This window comes from Sciurus carolinensis, chromosome 4 (assembly GCF_902686445.1).
Source record: "Sciurus carolinensis chromosome 4, mSciCar1.2, whole genome shotgun sequence".
Lineage (NCBI taxonomy): Eukaryota > Metazoa > Chordata > Mammalia > Rodentia > Sciuridae > Sciurus > Sciurus carolinensis.
The window spans coordinates 159,628,271-159,651,109 of NC_062216.1; the positions used below are offsets into that span (position 1 = coordinate 159,628,271).

General features: G+C 42.4%; 2 long non-coding RNA genes across 2 annotated transcripts; both read right to left on the reverse strand.

Annotated features, from left to right (window-relative positions):
- Positions 1-4,391: 4,391 nt before the first annotated feature.
- Positions 4,392-21,786, reverse strand: LOC124983391 (uncharacterized). The gene is made up of 3 exons (XR_007108421.1): positions 21,525-21,786; positions 4,854-4,952; positions 4,392-4,519 (listed from the first exon to the last, which is right to left on the reverse strand). It is a non-coding gene; the product is annotated as an uncharacterized LOC124983391 (long non-coding RNA).
- Positions 16,676-17,486, reverse strand: LOC124983393 (uncharacterized). The gene is made up of 2 exons (XR_007108422.1): positions 17,003-17,486; positions 16,676-16,836 (listed from the first exon to the last, which is right to left on the reverse strand). It is a non-coding gene; the product is annotated as an uncharacterized LOC124983393 (long non-coding RNA).
- Positions 21,787-22,839: the final 1,053 nt, after the last annotated feature.

Genomic DNA, 22,839 nt, shown 5'->3' on the forward strand with positions numbered 1-22,839 from the left:
TCCTATGTGTACTTGAAAAGAATGTGCATTCTGCTGTCCTTGGGTGGCATATTCTATTACTGACAATTAGTCGAAGTTGGCTGGTGTTAAGGTTTAGATCCCAAAGCTCAGGTGTGAAACATTGCAAGAAGGTTTAGAGGAGAAACGATTGGGTTATAAGAGTCTTAACCCAATCAGTGAATTATTTAATCCTCTGATGGGATTGAGTGGTAACTGTAGGTGGGTTGGGTGTGGCTGGAGGACATGGATCATTGGGGGCGTTTCTTTGGGGTTTATGTTTTGTATCAGGCAAGTGGAGTCTCTCTCTGCTTTCTTATCATCATGTGAACTGCTTCCCTCTGCCACACTCTTCTGCCATGATGTTCTGCCTCACTTTGAACTCCAAAGAGTGGAGATGACTGTCTATGGACTGGGATCCCCAAATAAACTTTTCCTCCTCTAAAATTGTTCTTGTTGGGTCTTTCAGTCATAGCTGTGAAAAAACTGACTAAAAAGCAAGTGACTTCCTGTGTCTGCAAGCTACTGGAGCAAACATTAATGCAGTTCATACTGAGTCCAGGTTTTTTTTCCCTCAAACAGTTGATAATGCTATATTGGTAAAGAAAATTAAAGACACTCCTAAAGAAATATATTGAATTAGGATGATTTTAAAAAATCTTGATGAAAGATATAATTTTTGGATGTGAGAATTACTTTGCATTTCCTGGCGTGGTGATGCAGGCCTGTAAACCCAGTGGCTTAGGAGGCCGAGGCAGGAGGATTGCATGTTCGAAGCCAGCCTCAGCAAAAGGGAGGTGCTAAGCAAATCGGTGAGACCCTGTCTCTAAATAAAATACAAAACGGGGCTGGGGATGTGTCTCAGTGGTCAAGTGCCCCCTGAGTTTAATTCCAGGTGCCAACCCACCCCCCCAAAAAAATTATCTTGCAACTTGCAGATGCAGTGGCACATGGCTGTAATCTCAGCTACTCCGAAGGTTGAGGCAGAAAGCTTCCAAGTTCGAGGCCAGCCGGGGCAAATTAATGAGAATTTATCTCATAATTAAAAATTATGGAAAAGGGTTGGGGATGTAACTTAGAGTGGTGGAGTGCTTGCCTAGCGTGCTTGAGGGCCAAAGTTCAATCCCCAGCACCACAACAAACAAACAAAAACCTGCATCTCAAGTTAACTTCTCATGTACCCTCCAACCATGTTTGCTGCCCCCCACCCCAGGCCTGGCTGCCTTCCTACCACTGAATGTGAGGAAGCACAGTAGGACCTACTACCAGCTAAGGTCCTGGGGTTGCTTTTCAGTTCCAGGTCTGTTGTATTTTTCCAAAGGCCCCCAATAATTCAGCTACCTTCCCCTCTTTTTTTCTGAACTGAAAGGGGATGGGGAGCAATGAAATCATAAAAGAGAAAACATTTTAAAGGTTCCAGAAATTTTACCAAATTCTCATTGTTTATGACAAATTCCCTTCTGGTTCAAGTTAGGAAGCACATTTGCTGTAGGAGACTGAACAATAGAGCAAAATAAGATCTAGTCCTTGCTGTAAAGTAGAGATCATCAAATGTCTTCTATAAAGGGCTAGATAAGGGGCTGGGTCTGGGGCTCAGTGGTGGAGCACTTGCCGAGCATGTGTGAGGCACTGAGTTCAATTCTCACACTGCAGACAAATAAGTGAAATAAAGGTCCATTAGTAACTAAAGAATCTTTAAAAACTACTTTAAGAAAAGGGCTAGGTAATAAATATTTTAAGCTTAATAATCCATACAGTGTCAACTCTGCTGCTGCAGCGTGAAAGGACTATAAGCACATAAAGATAAGTGTGGCTATGTTCCAATAAAACTTTATTAAGCTGGGTATGGCAGTACACATCTTTATAATCCTACTTCTTGGGACACCAAGGCAGGAAGATCCTTTGAGCCCAGGAGTTCAAGTCTAACCTGGGTGACGTAGTAAGATCATCTTGGTGCACAAAGCTGTAGTTTGCTGACCCCCTACAGGAATGCCTTGGCCGGTGGACGTTGGGGCACCTACACAGATATTATCTGTGTGCTATGGAGATGATATGGGGGGTTGGGCCTGTGGGTGTTGATTTTGCCCTTGTGAATGGATTGATGCTCTTATAAAAGAGACCCTGGCATGCTGCCTTCACCTTCCACCATGTGAGTACACAGTAGGAAAGTGACATCGATCAGGAAAAGGGTCCTTACCAGACACCAAATCTGCCAGCACCTTGATCTTAGACTGACACTGGAAGTGTAAGAAATACGTTTCTGTTATAACAGACACATTTTATGGTGTTTTGCTATAGCAACCCAAACCAACCAAGACACTGTGTTGCCATCTCCTCCTGAATATAGAGCTGGCACACCTACTCCTTCCCACAGTATTCCTAAAGTCCCCTTTCTCTCAGGGCCCCCAGTGCAGAGATGGTTCTTAAGATGTCGTCAGAGTCCAGAACTGCAAGAAGTAAATGGGTAAAGGAATAATGAATGACTGGGCCCTCTTCGTGTACTGAACTCCTTCAGCACTTGAACTCCCCTGGCGACATTTGGGATTGGATTGGATATGGGCCTGGGGCATTGTGTTTCATATGTGCGTGATTTGTCTTTCCAGTTAGACTGCACACTCCTCTGGGGCAGGGAGTTCACTTCCTTTGTCTTCCGGCTTACTGCTAGAAGCTGGTGAGTGGCACCCTTTCTGTGCATCTGTCTCTTCATCAGGAAAATGGGTGCCATAATAGTTCTCCCTCATGGGTTTGTTGTCACTCTGTCGTGTTTAGAATGCTTATACCCAGTAAGCCTTAGGTAAATGTTGTTACTGCTAGCTTTCATTCTAATTATTTTCCAAATCTGTTCTAAAAGAAAAGACTCTTCCTAGCCACTGTTCATCCATACAGCGAGTGACTTCCTGTGTCTGCAAGCTACTGGAACAAACATTAATGCAGTTCATACTGAGCCCAAGTTTTTTTTTCCCTCTGTCTCCACCTCAAAATGCACCAGGGTGTCCTGGTGGCCACGTTCGTGCTAAGTGATCTTGCTCCTGGCCAGGGCTGCATGTCCATCCCCAGCCAGGCCATCATAGAGCTTCACCAAAACCAAGTGAAGACAGGGAGTCTTTTGAAAGTGGAAGCCCCATATAGAAGAGCAGGGAGCCGTTGAGTAAAGGAAGCCAGTCTGCAAGTGAAACCAGCTATAGAGACAGGCAGAGATAAAAGCCAGAGAGCCTTCAGATTCCTGGGTCCAGTTGTCTCTACTCTCTAGAGCCCACATTAACAAGAAAAATAGAACAACTTTAATGAGATAATTCACATCCCATAGAATTCACCCATTTAGTGTACAATTCCCCATTAAGTGTACAATTAATTTTTTAGCATGTTCACAAAGCTGTACAACCAGCATCACAATCAATTTTAGAACATTTTTATTACCCTCCAGAGGACCCATTAGCAGTACACCCTCTTCTTCTCCGTAACCCCAAGCCTTAGGCAACCTTTAATCTACTTCCTATCACTGTGAATTTGCCTACTTGAGACATTTCATATAAAAGGAAACATATAATATGTGGTCTTTTGGGACCAGCTTCTTTCACTTAGCACAGTGTTTTCAACATGCAATGTTGCAGCATATATCACTACTCATTTACTTACTTATTTTGGTACTAGGGATTGAACTCAGGGGAAGTTTACCACTGAGCCACATCCACAACCCTTTTTATTTTTGATTTTGAGACAGGATGTCACTAATTTGCAGAGGTTGACCTCAAACTTGTGATCCTTCTCTTGCCTCAGCCTCCCAAGTTGCTGGGATTACAGGCAAGAGTCACGGTGCTCAACGGTCATTTATTTTTATTGACAAACCACCAAATTTTGTTTGTCCGTCAATAGATATTGAGTCACCTCTATTTTTGTGTTGTTATGAATAATTCTATCATGAAAATTAACATACAAGTTTTCCTGTGACCATAAGTGATTTGTGTGAATATATGGGGACTCTATTTCTTTTGAGAATAGAGTTAGGAGTGGAATTTCTTGGTCATGTAGTAACTCCTGTGTTTGACTTTTAAATGAGCTTAAACTACTTGTCAAAGCAGCTATGGTATTTTACATTCCTACCAATGTACAAGGTTTCCAATTTCCCCACTTCCTTGAGGATGCTCATTATTATCTGTGATTTGTATTATAACCATCCCAGGGGGTCTGAAGTGGTATCTTATTGTGGTTTTGATTTGCATTTCCCTTATGACTAATGATGTAATGTCTCTGCACTGGCCATCTGTATACCTTCCTTCAAGAAATACAGATCCTCTGACTGGGTAGGATTTTTATAAGAGAGGTTGAGGCCTGTATTAATCAGCATTTTGTCACTGTGACCAAAATACCTGACACGAACAACTCCAAGGAGAAAAACTTTATTTTGTTTCTGTTTCAGAGGTCTCAGTTCATGGTTGGTGGACTCTATTGCTCTGGACCTGGGGTGAGGCAGAACATCATGGTGGAAGTATGTGGCAGGGGAAAGCCATTTGACTCATGGCAGCTGGGAAGGAGAGAGAGCAAGTGAGCACAGAAAGGGCTGGGGAGAAGATAACTCTTGCAAGGCATGCCCCCCGTGACTTACTTCCCCCAACCAGTCCTACCTCCCAGTAGTCCATTCAGCTATCAATGGATTAATCCATCAACTAGATTAATCCACTCTAGAGACCAGAGTCCTTATAATCCCATCTTTGCCTAAAAGTCCCACCTCTAATCCCTGCTGCACGGGGGACCATACTTCCAGTACAGGAGCTTTGGGGGACATTCCAGATCCAAACTAACAAGGCCACAATGGACCTAAAGTGAGACTAAGGAAGTTTGAGACTTGGCTCCCCTACCTTTTCACCATGTGACTTCTGGATTTCTTAAACTCTGAGCTTCTTTTCATGTCTTCTAAATGGAGAAAATAATGCCTATCTCATAAAGTCATTATGTGACTGAAATGAGAAAAGTGCATGTAACAGTTAGCAGATTACTTAATGTAAACTGACAATAAATAGAAGTTACTTTCATGCTTTTAAAAAGGTAATAACATAATAAGAACTATAGGATGGGCATGGTGGTGCATGCCTGTAATCCCAGCAGCTTGGGAGGCTGAGGCAGGAGGATTGCAAGTTCAAAGCCAGCCTTAGCAATTTAGTTAGGCCCTGAGTAACTCAGCAAGATCCTGTCTCTAAATAAAATATTTTTAAAAGGGTTGGGGATGTAGCTCAGTGGTTGAGTGCCCCTGGGTTCAATGCCTGGTACAAAAAAAAAAAAAAAAAAAAAATTAAAAAAAGAACTATGTATTCATAGTTCATTAATCTGACATGTTATATTAAACAGGTTAAAGGAAGATTGCAGGAAAAAGGACTATCCATCTGTCTGCCTGAACACAACTCAGCCAGGCTAGTAAGGTGAACCCACCTGGCTCTCCTAGTCACCCAGGGTGCACGACTCCAGGTGACCACAGTCATGGCACCCTTATAGCTATGCAGCATGGTGGCTCAGTCTACTTCTCAAACCCCTATGCCTCATCCTCATTTTAACTTGTCCCCTGCCACCACCTCCACCCTGTTCCAAAAGCCCTGGCCTAGCACACACCTGGACCATTTCACATCACAACTGTAGGAACTTCGTTTGTGTACTGACCTTTTAAAAATTTGAATCATGCAAATAGAAACATCAGGATTCACAAGCTAAAATACAGTGTAGCTTCATCTCCCTCTGTTTCTGGCTCTGAATGTCAGTTGTCCTGAGTCTTTTTAAAATTTCCCCAATTAGATGGGATTACACTGGCCACCTTTCAAATTCTGGAGAACTCCCAAGACACAGGGGCAGAGCAGGAGCTGATAGAGGTGATTCAAACAACACTTTGTTTTTGCTAAAGAAGGAAGGAGATGACCATATACTTATCCTTGAGACCACAAAACCAGACTCCTTCAGGCTTGCTACCTGAAGTGAAGATTTTTAAGCACATGTTTTGGAAGAAAAATTGATTTAGAAGTTCAAAGTCCTGCCCTTTTGAGCTTTGAGTCATTCAATGCTTATCATTTTATTTCTTGGTACATTTCAGAATTCTCATTAAATCAAGCTTTGAACGCATGCTTCTCCTGTGTTCAAAGTTACCTTTACTGAGGGCTCATGGCTGGCAGACTTCCAACTCGGTGAAGGTCCCCGTCCTCCCCTTCTTCTTCCCAACTGAAAGTGTTTAGGGCAGATTAAATCATGTTAAAAATAATGCAGAAAACAGTCTCCAGTGGAAATCAAGATAGACAAAAAGACTGAGGAGTGTGAGGGAGGCCGGGGTCATGTGACCTGCCTGTCCCTGACCTTGGAGCAATTTATGGGTGGATTTTTTTGTGGGTCCTCCCATTGTTTCCATTGTTCATTGACTCAACTGTCGCCTCACCCAGTTGGTCACCAAAGAGAAACTAGATCCAAGAATACTATTGGATAAACCTTTCGATGAACATTCAGGCCATAGATGAAATTGCTAAAGTGGGGGTTAGGAAGAAAGTTTGAGCCTAGTATGATGGCACATGCCTGTAATCCCAGTGGAGGGAGCCCAAGGCAGGAGGATCACAAGTTGGAGGCCAGCCTCAGTAACTGAGCAAGGCTCTAAGCAACTTAGTGAGACCCTGTTTCAAAATTAAAAAAAAAAAAAAAAAGGTTGAGGATGTGGTTAAGTGCCCCTGGGTTCAATCCTCAGTAGAAAGAAAGAAAGGAAAGAAAGGAAAGAAAAAGAAAGAAAGAAAGAAAGAAAGAAAGAAAGAAAGAAAGAAAGAAAGAAAGTAAGTTTGAGGTGGGGACTGCCCTGCACATCTCATGTAATTTCCCCAGGCCAGATCCTGTCGATTGTAATCAAAGGAGAAACAGCTAACCCTATAAATTAGGGGATACTTGGAAAGCCAGGACATTGTTCCTGTGGGTCAACAGACACCAGTCCCTCAAGGGAGAATCAAGAGTCAAAATGGACTGGGGTTCACTTAAGAAGATGTGTTGTGAATAAACTGAAGGGGTCAGACAAACTGTGAGGAGGGATGTTGTGTTAGTCAGGGTTCCAGAGAAACAGAAACAACGGGACCCGTAGGGAGGTGTCTAAGGAGATCTACAGTGGAAATTGGCTCATGCCATTGCGGAGGCCATGGAGTCCCACGGTGAGCCATTGGAAGCTGGAGAAGCAGAGAGCCAATGGCCCAAAGGCCCAATAACCAAGCACCCCACTGCCTGAGGGTAGAGAAGATGGATGTCCTAGGCCAGGAAAAGAGCAAGAATTAACCCTCTCCCCCTCCTTTTTGTCCTGTTGGGGCCCTCAGTTAATTGAAAGATGCCTACCCGTATTAGTGAGAGCAGATTTCTTCTATTCAGTCTACCATTTCAAAGGCTAATCTCGTCCAGAAACACCCTCACCCAGAAATGAAATTTTACCAGCTATCTAAGCATCCCTTAGCCCAGGCAAATTGAAATAAAATTAAGTATTACAGATATTGAAAGTTGACAAACTAAAGATCTGCAGGACATGTCAAGGATCAAAAATTCAGCAAATTTGGTAAGAGGACAGAGACAAAAAAGATTGGGCTTACGGACTACCTGGGAACTCATCTATTTTCTGCTTTGGGTCCCATGGCACAAGAGACCCAGGGATTTGTGAAATATCTGGAGCTTATAAAAATATTTGGGACCTTGAATAAAAGTATTGCTTTAAAATACAAAGAAAAAATCAATAGGTATTAAATAAATGTGTAGGAAGTATCACACTATTATAACAGGGGTCCACTTTATGCTTTGAGTATAGCCCTTGAGACTCTGCCATAGCAACTTATTTTTTGAAGTGTTCTCTCTCTCTCTCTCTCTCTCTCTCTCTCTCTCTCTCTCTCTCTCTCTCTTTCTCCCTAATCCCTCCCCCTCTCTAATCTCATGGGAAACAGGATTACCTGTCCTTCCCCATTTCAGGCAGATTTATCTGTCCTTGAGTACAGAGCCACCACAGGAACGGGTAATTCAGACTTGGGGATGGCACCAGAACATCTAAGAAACAACTGTCTCCCAAATTAACAAGTGAATTACAACTCCCACAGAGAACATGGAATGTAGGCCTTGAATCACCTCTTTATAAAAACCCCTGTTCCCCGTGATGGGCAGAATCACAGCCTCTGGGAAGGGAGTCCCCTGTGCTTCTCTTTTGCTAGCAAAGCAATAAAACTTCTTTTTCCTTTTTCTCAAAACTGTGCCCTCACTATTGAATTTTCAATGGGGAGGAGGACTGAGCTTTTGGTACCAAATTGGCTACCCAGATGAGATCCAAGAGCAGCCCCTGCTCTGGCTTTCTTAGGTAGGCCTGGCTCTCCAAGGAACCCAGGTCAATGCTGAGGATTCAAGGTGCTGGCGAAACTATGGAGAGCAACTGCAGCAGAGTTAGGGGACAGGTGAGTTTGCTTCAGTTGAACTGGAGGAGTTATTCCTGTGAATAACGGGAAGGGCTGAGGGACGGTCCCAGCAGCTGCTGGAGCTCTTTTTACTTTGGGGACTTCCTGCCTTCTCTCCCTGAACATTAAGGTTTCTCCAACATGGTCCGCCTTTGAAAAAAAGGAAACTGAAAGAAGTAAAGTTGTGATACCCTGGGCCATTTGGTAAGTCCCCCGGTGCACATGCTGAGACCCTTGATTCCACACATCTAGTTCTTCTTCGTGGGAACATCTGGGCCATCTTTGTGGGACCATCTGGCACCACTGGTGTAAGAGTCACAGTTAATGCGGGACTTGAGAACCTAGGGATTTTTACTCTTCTAATCTGTTCTAGGTTCTCATCTGTTTGTTGGCCTTGGGTTTGGGAATTTCCTCTGATTTTTCTATCTGTGTTTTTGTTTGCATCTGTAATTGCCCCTTTTATGTCATGGGCCATATTACACTGATTCTATGGGTAGTCTCTTGGGAAAGATCTTGGCTGATCTATTTTAAAGGTTCCCATCTGTCAGTCATGGTTTTGGGGATCCTTTCTGGTTGTCGGTCTCTGTGTTTCTTTTATGTACAATCTTGCAGTTGGAGTTGGTCTATCAGAGGTAAAATAAGAGGAAGAAATGGCCACCTATAGGTATAAGCCTGACTAAGATCTCTTCTTGGCCCTTTAAGACATGGTCAAAATGCTACATTGATCCTGTAGTCTTTTGAGAAAGATCTTAGCTGAAAGGGCCACCTCTAGGTATAAGTCTATCTAAGAAAAATATGATGTTTTACTATAATAATTTGGCCCTTGAATGGCTTTCTGAATTATACAGTCTTGCAGCTGGAATTAAGAAAAGGCAAAGTAAGTAGAAGAAATTCTGTGTGTGCATTATGATTTCTGGAGTCCTCTCTATTTGTCTATCTGTTACTGGCCCTTTAAGACATGGGCCATACTACCTTGATCTTACAGGTCGTCTCTTGGAAAGAAAGTTCCTGGCTGAATGAGTTACATGTAGGTATAAGCCTGACGGAGAGAAAGATGTTTTGCTGTAACCCAATCTGGTCTCTGAGTGGTTTTCTGGATTGTTATGCAACCTTGCGGTGGGAGTTGGCCTGTCAGAGGTAAAGTATATGGAAGAGATTCTGCATGCACAGGCATTTATGCAGTTGCATGACAAGGAGTCTGAACAGTCGGGAACTAAGTTGAGGGTGCAAAAAGGCTCTGCCTCTGGTGTGAAAGGATAGCGGGACACCAGAAGAAGGTGTGTCTTTAAATCTTTAAGAAGATTCAAGTCCTTTCAACCCAGTGCTGGCATTCCCAGAACAACCTAGTCCTGGGCTCGCTGTAGACCATCTGACTGTGGGTCAGGGATACCAGCCCTAAGCTGGGAAGAAAAAAAAAATCCCAGGAAAGCTGCCTGGGCCATAGAAAATTGAGCAAAGAGAACCTGGGTCTCTGCCCTGCTCTCTAGCCCCTCTTGTCCATTGTGGGTGGAGGCTGCTGGCCACAAAGGTTGTGGCAGTAGGTTCCAGCACTGTTAGTTTATGACCTAGGACAGGAATAGTCTTCCCTTCTAAGATCTGACAGGGCGCCCTGTTTGGCCAGAGGACATCCATCACTGGGGCAAAGCAGTTCTTGCTCTGACAGTATCTCATCAAGCTGAATGCCTGGGGAGACTGGCAGGATAAACAACTGCACCCAGGAAGAAGCGAAGGCCAACCCTTGCTTTGTTGGCAGCCTGTGCAGAGGGATCGTCAAGAAAACCTAAAGAAAGGGATGGAAAGGCCTCCTCCAGTGAATATCAATATGCCTGGTGTAAGACAAAGGCCCAGAAGGAGACTCTGGGTATCGCTGAGAGTGGGGACCTCACTTAAAGTTGATGGCATTGTGATCATCATAAGGGAATCAGATCAGGCTCAAAAATATCCTGTGCTGCAACCCCTTGAATGCAACCTGGGAGAAAAAAGATTAAGGCAAAGTTTTTGTAAATGCCAGATTATCCAACCCTTCCCTGGGATGAAGTTTGTTGTGTAAATTAAATACACAGATAACATTCATAAAGATATTTTTCAAAATATGAATTTAAGACAGGGTCTGAAACTAGAACATTTAAAAGAAATTTATCAGAGTGGAAATATATTTTAGTACAGAAAATTAGAAGGTAAAGGAAATGTTTCTGGATGAGAACGTATTTTGAATGGTAAAGTAACATCCTTGTGCTAAAGTCCAAAAGAGGACAAAACTAAGGATGTAAACACATTATAGAATGCCTGAGTCAGTTGCCAAAGGTTTATGAAAGGTAAATCTCAAAAAGTCTGTGTATGTGATTAAATTGACTATAATTAGCACAAAGTTATTCAAATTTTAATGTACTGATATGAAGCAAAGTCTGAAACATTGATCTGCTCTTATCTATCCAGAGTAGTTTCTTGTGTCTGTTAGGGTTTAGTTATAGGTGGACACAATACCTTTATTTATTTTTATGTGGTGCTGAGGATTGAACCCTCTGGCTTAGGCAAGCACACTACCTCTGAGTCACAACCCCAGTCCCTGTTACGTTTTATTATTTAGGGAAACTAAGTTTTAAAGGGATTACGGTTTGTACATGTTTTCGTCTTTTAAATGATTACTCATAACTGGTTAAATAAACAACCGTGTGGGTTATTACAATATAGTTGACACCCTAAATATATGTGGTTAGAGATATGTATACATCTGAGAACTGTTTGTCAGAGCCTTGTCTAAATGTTATGTAGAAGTCTGTAAAATTAAAGTTTATGTAGGATTACCAGCAAGGTACAGTAAGTGCTCTCCTTTATACATTGTATCTGACATAGAAGGATTGCACTACCATTTGAAGACCTGGCTTAAATCTGTTTGCTTTGACTAAGTCTGTTTCTGATTATTAACACTGTTTCCTAAATGTACAAGAGACTTAAAGCTATCCTTTGATTTTTGCTAGTACTGCTAACCCATGCAGACCTGTGATTATTGTTACCATACACTATGAGTTCTAAAGTGTACTTTAAAAGTTAAACTTAGGGGCTGGGGTTCTAGCTCAGTGGCAGAGTGCTTGCCTTGCTTGCATGAGGCACTAGGTTTGCACCACATAAATAAATAAAGATATTGTGTCCATCTACAACTAAAAAAAAAAAAAGGTTAAAATTAGATAATATAGGGACCTCTGTGAAATCGTGATGCTAACCATTACTAGTTTCTTTGTATATTAGATATATTTATGTTCTTCAAGTATACAAGCCTTTTAAAACATAAAGCTTAGGACAGCACTTTATCAAGTTGGTGTTCTCCAAACTAAAATTGTCTGTAGCAATACTCTCCTTCAGATTTATATAGAAATAACAAATTTTTTGGTGTTTATTTATGTCATTTAATGTTTTAGAACTAGATAAAGGTAACTTGTTGTCAATAAGTAACACAAAATTTTGTGTTTCTTTTTATTCTGGGATGGGAATTTTTTAAATATTTTCGGAAGATAAGGAGAGCCTGATTTGTTCAAAGGTTGAAAATGTGGAACATAAAAACATTTCCCACTTTTTCCACAAAAAGTAAGTTGAGAACTCTCTTAGCCTTTCTGTTTGATTCATTATTTCAGGTGTAATGTTGTATTATGTTAACTGACATTCAGATAGATTGGGAAATAATACATGAGAACTTTGTAGAATGATACTTTTTTAAAAAAGAGACAGAGATCAACTTCATAAATAAAACACTTTAAGATTTGTCAAGAGTTTGGCCTCACCTGAGTTACAGTTCTTCCTCTCGCCCTTCTCCATGTTAGGCTGGCTCTGAAGTAGGCTGGAATTAAACTTACCTAAATTTGTGTTCAAAAGATAGATTTTTGGGGGGCTGGGGAGATAGCTCAGTTGGTAGAGTGCTTGCTTTGTAAGCACAAGGCCCTGGGTTCGATCCCCAGCACCCAAAAAAAAAAAGATAGATTTTTGGGGGTAAATATTGCTATGATCTCAAAATAAAAAGGGGATAGAATGCAAAACTTAAATGTTTGGATAAATCATAAAAGGTATTTAGGTTTACAAGAAATTTTTTAAAGTAAAACTAGTATGTAAATGAGTTGATAAATATATGGGTCTTTGAAGAGACTAAATAGATACCAAAGACATGTTAGTGTCCATTTTGTATTTTCCTTGTAAAACTCTCCTTGTAACTGTGGGCTAGGGTACAGCACTTGCCCGGCATGTGTGAGGCACTGGGTTTGATCCTTACCAAGACATAAAAAAATAAATAAAGTTAAAAAAAAAAAAACTTTATAATTGCTGCCTGTTAGTATTTTGCAGAAGTACTACTTCCAAAAGAACAACCTGAGCTAATTTAAGATAAGCCATCACCTACAGGACAGATAGGAAATAATGCTGGCTTCCAGTACTAATACTGACTCCAATTAAAGAGAAGGGGTAACTGAAAAATTGCAGCCATTGAAGTTATAGCCCATTACTCCTACTTTAAGACTAGTGAAACTGACTTGCTAGATATTTAAAATCAAAACTTGGAGACCAAAGTCAAGGAAGTAAAAGGGTCAAGGAAAAAGCAACCAATATTTTCAATCCTTACCCTTTAAGGTCAGTTAGGACCCAAGGGATGACAGAACCCCTCTAAGGGTCCTACAACTTTTGGTGAGTCCCTCAATCTTCCAATCAGGGAGATTAAGAGAACCCCAAAGAATAGGAAGTCAACCAGCGCACATTCTGCAAAGAGGAGGGTCATTGGAGAGGGAAATGTCCCTGATGCTTCAAAAGGAAGCCACACATGGTCAGCCAGACCCTGTCCCATCCTAGCAGATGGCACAACTGGTAGAGGAAGGCTAAAGGAGCCGAGAGGTGTCTCATATTCCCAAGAGTGATCTCTGAGGAATCTCACCTGGCCCCAGTGGTCGATAGGAGCAAGGTTAACTTTGACCAACTTGATTTTAAATGTCTGGCAGGAGTGCAGAAAAAAAAGGAAAAGAGTTTTTTTTTTTTTTTTAATTGGAATTTAAGATGCATATTCATGTCAGTCTAAATAAAAATAAGCATTATGTTTTCGTAAGCAATTGGCACAAAAGCAATTAGCATTTCAGTCAGTCTCTGGAATCTCTAAAGGAAGGTTCTTGGGTGGGAGTGCCTAATAATAACTGTCACAGAAGACTCTAGAGTCACAAGTTTGTCCTGAGCCAATTTGATCCTGATCGCATAGACCTACAAATCTTCCTACCTGCCTCCATAAACCTGATCTGTTTTTCACTGGTATGATTATCTAGCCCTATTTTATCCTTCACATTGGCCTAAAAGATGCAATGTGGCACACATGCCCTAGTTAACTTTACTAAGAGAGCCCTAAGTGACAGTTAAAGGAATCCCTCTACTAAACACAGGTAATGCTAACGAGAGAGATAATTTACAGAAATCAGATGACATTAGACATCTTAACTAGAGCTCAAGGGGACATCTGTGCTATTATAAAAACTAAACGTTGTGTCTGTTTCTAACAATGCTGTTAGTGTTCCTAAAGCCTTAGATGGCCTCCACTCACAATCAGTGGTATGTTGGATCCCACCTTAAGCTTTAATAAGTTACTGTCCTCACCGTTTCCAGAGACTGACTGAAATGCTAATTGCTTTTGTGCCAATTGCTTACGAAAACATAATGCTTTGTTGACCTATTTATTGTCATCATAGCATGATCCCTTCCCTCTGTACACTTGTCCAGTCACCTGCCAGCAGCCACCGTGGACCTCTGTACTGTGGACTGCCCTTCACTGTCCGTGCCCCAGCTGATAGAGAACCAGGACTTTGGGTCACTTCCCCCAACTTTGCCTCTCTCAGCAGGAAGCAGCTTGGAGACATCATTGCTCATTTTTCCATAGAAATGAAATGTAGAAATTGACAGTGGAGAAATGTACCCATGGTCCACTTTATACTTTGAACCTCGCCCTTGGTGTTTTGCCACTGCAACTTGTTTTTAAAGTGGACATGTTTTTTTTTTCTCCTTCTCTCTCCCTCTTCCTTCCTAATTCCTCCCCATCTCTAATCTCAGGGGAAACAGGATTACCTGTCTTCCCATACTAGGCAGTTCCCTGTCCCTGAGCACACACCCACCACAGAAACAAGTATTTCAGACTTGGGGATGGCGCCAGAAGATCTCAGAAATGACTGTCTCCCAAATTAATAAGTGAAATTATGACTCCAACAGAGAATGGGTAGAATATAGCTTTGAATCGCCTCTTTAAAAACCCATTCCCTCTGAGGGGCAGAATCACAGCCTCTGGGACAAGAGTCCCCTGTGCTTCTCCTTTGCTAGCAAAGCAATAAAACTTTTTTCTTTTTCTCAAGATTGTGTCCTCGTTATTGGATTGGCATTGGGGACAGGACCCAGCTTTTGGAAACGCTATGCCAACTTCATTAATTGTTTAATATAGGATTCATGAAAAGGTATTCATATTAGAAAAGGTAGATTGCATAGTTGTGAAGAGCATGAACCACAAAGCCAAATTGCCTGTCCACTTCCCAACTCTACTGTTTACTGTGTGACTTCCGGCAAGGTACTCAATCTCTCTGATCTTCAATTTCCTCATCCTTTGTAATCCTGTATATTAAATGTGGATAATTCTATCACTAACCTCTTAGGCTGTTTAAAGGATTGAATGAGCACAAACACTTAGAACAGTGCTTGGTACATTCTACATACTAGATGACTACTAACTGTTGTTATTATTTTCTCACTTAGAAAAAGTTCCATAAATTATTTTTTAAAAAATTTTCAACCATTTTTATTGCTTAGTTTGAGACAGTCTCGATAAATTGTTGAGGCTGACCTTGAACTTGCAATCCTCCTGCCTCAGCCTCCTTAGTCACTGACATTACAGGTTTGTAACACAGCACCTGGCTCAAAAATCAACTGATATCTAAGAAATCATAGCTAAATTACTTACTTATACTTAAGTAATCTCAGGAGAGAAGTTATAAAATCTATTCAAAGAATTACTTAAAACATTTTGTGTGAAAATTTCAAGTAAATACAGATGTAAAGAAAATAGTTTAACAAATTCCATGTACTGTCTCTCAGCTTCAATAATTATCAATTTATTATTATTTGATCTATATCCCTACCCACTCACTTCCTCCTCTCCTAGTCCTGGATTATTTTGAAAACATTCTTAAATAACCTATAATTTACTTTGTAAATATGTCAACATTTATTTCTAAAAGGCAAGAACTCTTTAAGAAAAATAACCACAAAACTATAAATTAACAATAAAAAAATTTAATAACATCAAGTACCAAGTCAAAATTCAAATTTTCATACTTGTTATAGGATTGTTTTTATAGTTTGAATCAGGATCTAGAGAAAGTCTATTCATGTTATGAATGAATATTAAGTCCCTTTTTAATCTGTAGGTTTTCCCTTCCATTTCTCTTCTTATTTACAATTTTTCTTGTTAAATAAGCCATGTTGTTAGTCCTGTGGAGTTTACTATAACCTGGATTTTGCTAATATGTAATGACAGTGGTAGTTGGATCTAGATACTTGATTTAAATTTAGATTAGGAAGCTTCTTTCAGAGGTTCTATCAGGAAGCAGTATCTTTCTTTTTACAGTATTTGCAGGCATTATTGATCCTGGCTTAGATTCATTAGCCCACCTAAAGTTGTAAAATGGTGATATTCTAATTTTATCATTCCTTCTTGTAATAGTTGGAATATTATAAAAAAGAAATGTCCCTTATCAGTTATTTGGTTACCCTGAAGTACAGTTTGTATAGAAAAGATAAATAATTGGTTTCTTCCTTTTATTTACTAGCTTTCAAAATAACGAGTGGTTCTTTAGCATCTTCCAGGTACCCAAGGAGAGTTGTTTGTTGTTATCTTGATTTTAGTTATTTCTTAAGTGAAAACCGAATACAGTTCACTTTCTTTTTCTTGCTTTTTTATGCTGAAAACCGAATACAGTTCACTTTCTTTTTCTTTCAGAATTAGATAATAGGTTTTCGTTTGGGGGTGGGGTATGGGGATTGAACTCAGGGGCACTGGACCACTGAGCCACATCCTCAGCCCTATTTTTGTATTTTATTAGAGACAGGGTATCGCTGAGTTGCTTAGCGCCTGGCTGTTGCGAAGGCTGGCTTTGAACTCGAGATCCTCCTGCCTCAGCCTCCCCAGCGCCTGGGGTTACAGGCGTGCACCACCATGCCCAGCCTGATCTTTTTTTTTTTTTTTTTTTTTTTTGGTAATCATACAAATTACATGTTTCCAAAGCCAAAGCTACAAAACAAGGCATTGGCAAAGAAGTCTGGCTTCCGTCTGTTCTTCCTTCTTTCTCCGCAGGTCCACGTTTTTAATGGTTTCCTTGTCTTCCCCTCCTAAGTACGCGTACACATTCATAGCCTCCTTTTTAAAAAATATTTTTTAGTTACAAATGGACACAATGCCTTTATTTTATTTGTTTATTTTATGTGGTGCTGAGGATGGAACCCAGTGCCTCCCACATGCTGGGCAAGCGCTCCACCACTGAGCCCCGGCCCCAGCCCCCACAGCCTCCGTTTTTTAAACACACCTTTCAGACTCGCTTTGCTCCCTTTGTACCACCAGCAGTCTGTTCAGCGTGTGGTGGGTCGGGTGCTGTTTGAATGCTGCTCTCAGTTTCCTGCAGAAGCTCGGCCAAGGCCAAGCCTGCGCCTGTCTGCCCACCCAGACAGACTCCATCTCCAAGCCGGCCCAGCGAGGTGGGTCAGGGAGGGCGGCTGGCGGGCTGACGGCGGGAAGCACTGAACTGCGAGGACACGCAGTCCTGGACCGAGGCCTTCCCAGAGAAGCGGGGATCGGCCGCGTGTCCCGCCGCAGACCACCAGCTCTGCGGGGACCCCGCCACTCGGGCGAGGCGAGGCCAGGCCCTCCTTAGGCAGAGCCCGCGGCTGTGGGGCCCTAATGATAAGGGCGCCTTGGAAAGGACGCGTCCTGGCTGTGTCCTTGTTTGCTTACAGATTCGACAAGCCCGAGGGCGGCCTGGCTCCAGGTGGCTGCAGGCGCCAGCAGTGGGCGGTCCCAGAGGGAGCAGGGGGCGGGGCCCGGGGGCGGGGGCGGGGACGGGGGCGGGGACGGGGGCGGGGCTGTAACCGGCTGGAGCCAGAGCTGAAGGGACGCTTGAGGACTTGATCCTGCTAGTGGGACAGCGGTTGAACTCCAGGGTCAGAGCCCAGAGACCCCCAGTGCAGTCAGGCCTCCTCCGGCCCCTCCCCAACTTTCACCGCCCCCATAACCGGTCACACCAGAATGTGAAGGCAGCAAAGAACAGTGGGTCGGAGATGCCAGGAAGGGAAGAGGGAAGGGCAAGAGGAGGAGCAAGTGGGTAGAAGAGCCTGGAATACTCTTCTCCCCTTCTGCACATGTCTCAGGCTGCTCCCGTGTGGCCAGGCTCTGGGGGAGCTTGTCTTCTACAAAACGTCTGTTCTCTCTTGTTCCTAAGTCTGATTTCTTTGCTTTAGTTGGGTATTAAGTTGATTTTGGAAACCTAAGAGAACAAGGGTGAAAGGGTCAGGTGGAGGCCATTGGCAAGGCATGCGGGCCCTTATCTCAAAAAGCAGCAGTCGGAATAGTCTGATTGGCACAGACCTGTGATGTTGGTTGATTACTCATTCCTAGAAGTAAAATAGATAGGAAGCTTACTAAATTATGACTTGATTGGCGTAAGCAGAAAAGTTCTAGGTCAAGAGAACAAGTCTAAGCTGAATCATGAAAAGTGAGTCATGGCACTCGATATTCAGAGGCAGCTCATAGACCTTGAACCCCTTGATTGAAGGGGAGGCTGAGTCCCCTTGAGGAAGGAGAAATTTATACTGTCGGAAATTCGTATTGTTTATTTTCTTCCCAACTTTCTCCAAAGGGACCTACGACATGTTTCCAGGTTATTTATATATAGTATTGTTTGATAAATGTCCCATGCATGCCCATGAGTTGAAAGTTTGCTCACTAACCTGTGGCACTGTTGGAAGGTAGTAGAACCTTTAGAAGGTGGGGCCTAGGCAGGGGCAGGGCCACAGACCTGTAATCCCAACTACTCAGGAGGCCGAGGCAGGAGGGTTGCAAGTTCAAGATCAGCCTGAGCAATTTAGAGAGACCCTGACTCAAAATAAAAAATAAAAAATGACTGGGGATATAGCTCAGTGGTAAAGTGGCCTTAGGTTCGATTCTAAGTACTAGGGGGAGAAAAGGTGGCGCTTAGTAGGAAGAAGTGAGGTTGTCAGGAATGTGCCCTTGAAGGGGATATTTGGGACCCCAGCTGCTTCCTTTTTCTCTTGTTTCCTGACCACCATGAGATGAATGGGCTTCCTCCACCACGTGCTCCTGGACATGATGTACTGCCTTGCCATAGACCCAAAGCAACAGGGTCAATTAATCATGAACTAAAACTCTGAAACTGTGAGCCAAGATAAACCTTTTATCCTTATAAGGTGATCCTCTGTGGTATTTTGTCACAGTGACAGGAAACTGATTCATGCACCGTACATTAGGAAAAAGGTTATGATCTATTGGGGACTATAGACACTAGCTCTGAACTGACATTGATTCCAGGAAACCCAAAACATCACTCTGGCTCAATTGAGTAGAGTTTTATGGAGTTCACATGATGAAGGAAGTGTGCTCACAGTGGGCCCAGGGGTCCCCCAATCCATCCTGAAGATACTTTGCCAGTTCTAGAATGTACCATTGGAATTGACACTTTTCCCACAGTGATTCCTTGACCTATAAATTGAGAGCTATTTTGGTGAGAAAGGCCAAGTGGAAGCCATTAGAACTTCCTCTCTCTGGGAAAACAGTAAACCACATGCCAGACTTCCCTGTAGGGACTGCAGAGATCAGTGCCTCTGCCAGGAGCTGACAGACACAGGAGTGGCCGTTCCCACCATGCCCCCTGCAACCCTCCCGCTGGATTTAGATGAAGCTCGGAGAATAGAGTGGATTGTTCAAAATCAAAACGAATAAAATATATCTGATTTAATTGCCTCTGGTGTTCATTCAAAAGTGTAATTCCGCATAAAAATATAATCCCATCTGGGGGTTGGGAAAAGAAAGAACATGGCAATCTGACATCGAAGGAAGGCTTTTCCAGCAGTTTCTCCCTGAGTCTTTTGGGGCACAACATAAATGGTCATGGATAGAGACTGATTCAGTAGGGGCACCTCCCCGTCAATCAGTTCTGGTCCCTGTAGCCAGAGATCTGAGGGGACATTCTCAGGGAACTCACAAGCATTCTTTCCTTTTAAGAACAAGTGCCCCAGGTGACTTCCCGTTTGTGTCACGTGTTCTTCCTTAACGCTATTGCTAGCAAGGGGAAATGAGACTACTATGATTGGCTTAGAGATAGATCAATCAGGACCCCGCCCTCAAGCTAGTGCCCTCCCCTCCAGAAACGTGGCTGTTGAGGTGAAGGTAGGAAATTGCAAAAAATAATATAAATAAAATAAATGAATCTGGGTTCTGTTAGGAAGAAGGAAGTGGGGAATGAATGTCAGTTAAGTATCCAACAGGGCCTGAGGTGGGGGGCCTTTCAAATCTACATATTTCTAAATAGGATTTTTAAGAGCATGTATTACTTGTGCAATAATAGTTATTATTTCAGCTGGGGAAGTTAAGAGTGGGATTGGCATCAAAAAGAACAGTATTTTATTCCATCTATATGATTTATAATCTGTTGCCATGGGAAAGTAAATATCTTCAAGTCTTTAGTAATGAAAATTGAAAATGATTCTCAGGTTGGGAAAAAAAGTATAGAAAACATTAAAGATATGTAGGTTTCTTATGTCCTGGGGAACAAGTAATTTCCTATATATAGATTCCTAGATGTGTATTAGATTATATGACTTCAGGTAAGATGTTGTGTTAATATTTTGAAGAATTAGAAAAAAGGATTTTCCTTGCTACTTCTTGGTCAACCTATTAAAAAAAGTTACGATGATTTTCTTTTTTCAGATAAAATAAATTACTCTTTTATTTCCTTACAACTATTGTGTTGGTTGGAATAATAGAAAGAATAATATATTTCCCAGTAGGATATGGAATTTACTTATAAGATTATGTGGCTATCTTGAAAATAAACAGTCTAGTTCTATTTATTCCTATGCGATCTCAGTTCTCAACCACTGAACTACGGATCAAATCCACTACCTTAATATCACTTCAAAAGTCTAAATAAGGGGCTGGGATTGTAGCTCAGTGGTGGAGCACTTGCCTCACACATGTGAAGCACTGACTTTGATCCTAAGCACCACACAAAAATGAACAAATCAATAAAAATATTGTGTCCATCTACAACTAAAAAAATTTTTTTAATAAAAAGTGGAAATAAGATGCCTGCTAAGAAAACTGTCAACTTGCTGAATTATGGTTAATTAGTGAACTTTGGTTTGGGTATTTTCTAAGAGATATGGGTAGTTGCAGAGGCGAAGTGGTCTTGTGTCTAGTGACATGTACGTGGCTCAAAAATCCCTTCCCCAGATTAAAGGTGATGTGAACAGTTTCATTCAGAACTCAACCTCATTGTGACTAATTTAGGAGGTTTTCTGCTCTCCATTCCATCCTTTGGTACTGGGGGTTGATTCCAGGGGTACTCAACCACTGAACCACATCCCCAACCCCCCTCCCTCTCCCTCCCCCCCGCCTCCCTCTCCCTCCCCCCCGCCTCCATGTATATAGGGTCTTGTTGACTTGCTTAGGCCCTTGCTAAGTTGCTGAGGCTGGCTTTGAACTCACAATCCTCCTGCCTCAGCCTCCTGAGCCACTGGGATTACAGGTGTGCGCCAAGCCCAGTTCCCCATCATTTCTTTTCATTGCATCCCAAATAATTGCCTTCACACACTTAACACCGTTTGTAAGTGCTAACTACACATACCTGGGTTTGTCACCGTCTCCCTCAGTACCATGTATGGAGAGTCTGAAGGCGAGAGGAATCGTGTCAGTCTCACTTCCCAGCTTATACTTAGCATCTAGTGTAGGACTTGGGACCTACCTGGAGCCTAAGAGGCATCTGTTGAGAAGTGAATGCGATGGAAGCTTCATTTATGCAACAAGTGACTACTGACCTTGTTTCCCAGCAACAGCAATCTTCTGTTCTGTGAGGCCGTGAGCTCTCCTGCGCCTAAGGGATGATTCACTCTGTGGATGCTTTGCCAGGGGAGGGCAGTCGTTCCTTGCTTCAGATCCCTGTCCCCCGGAAGCACCACCGTGGATCAGTTCTTCCTTGAACGCCTGCGGGGGCCCATCGTGTGGATCCTAGCTGGGCTGCCTCGACCCCCACGCCTCTTTCTGCAACTCCCAGGTGGACTTTGCTGCTTCTTGCTAGAATTCCTCCTGGCCGTCTCACTGGGCTCTCAGCCAGCATTCTTGCCAATCCCATCCTACTTTCCCTCCGCTGCCAGAGATATTATCACGAAAATATTTGAAAAATTATTTCTGCTCCCTGGAACCCAGAGGCACCATCAAGTTCAGACATTTTTGCATGAGATTCAAGGTGTTTCATAATCAGATGGGGATCTTCAGAGCTGACTCAAAATGACCTTCTCAGGAAACCTGTTCTGCTCCTGTTGTTTGTATCTCTGTTAAAATCCTCATCGCATTGTGCCCTAAGTCTATAGTCACAGGCCCTGTCACTAATGTTCCATCTCTTCTTGTTGGAAGAGATGAAGGAAGAAGGAAAGGAAGGAACTGAAAATTAAAAGAAGAAAAACAATGAATTCTGTCCCCTAGTTGACACCTTGGGTCAGAACTTCTTATTTCTTCCTGCTTTCTGTTCCAATGATTATTTCGAAAAGCCTCTTATAAGAGAATGTCTGCTGGATTTGTCTACCCAACCATTCCTTCTCTCTTCTAGAAATAGTCTCTTCTTCCCTGTGGGAAAACTTGCCCTACGTGGCCTGAGTGGGTTGGATGATATTCACTCTCCCAGTGGAACTAGGCATTCACCACCCAGCGAGAGCTACTGTGCCCTTGAATATAAAATGAATGACTCAAGACAATTCAAATAAAGCCCTTTAAAATCCTCTCTGAGACTTTTCTGCCAAAGTGATTTGGAAATAGGATCTTCCCCTGAGGATTCTAAGTTAGTAGACTACTAATGATTGTTATTATGGTGTCTAGTAGAGAAAGCCTGTTTAAGACAAAGGAGTTGTGACCTAACAACATCAATTGAGCCCCTGGACCAAGCCGTGCCTGAAGCCTGATGAGTTTCCTTTACTTGAGATAATCAATTCTGTTCTCAGTTTACTTTCTGCCAACTGTGCCTGACTCTCCAACCATCATACTCTGAAGATAAAAATACTCCATTTTTATCTCAGAGTCACTCAGAGAAGGTCACTCACTAAGGCAGGAACAGTAAGGCCTGTCCTCAGAGCTTAGGGC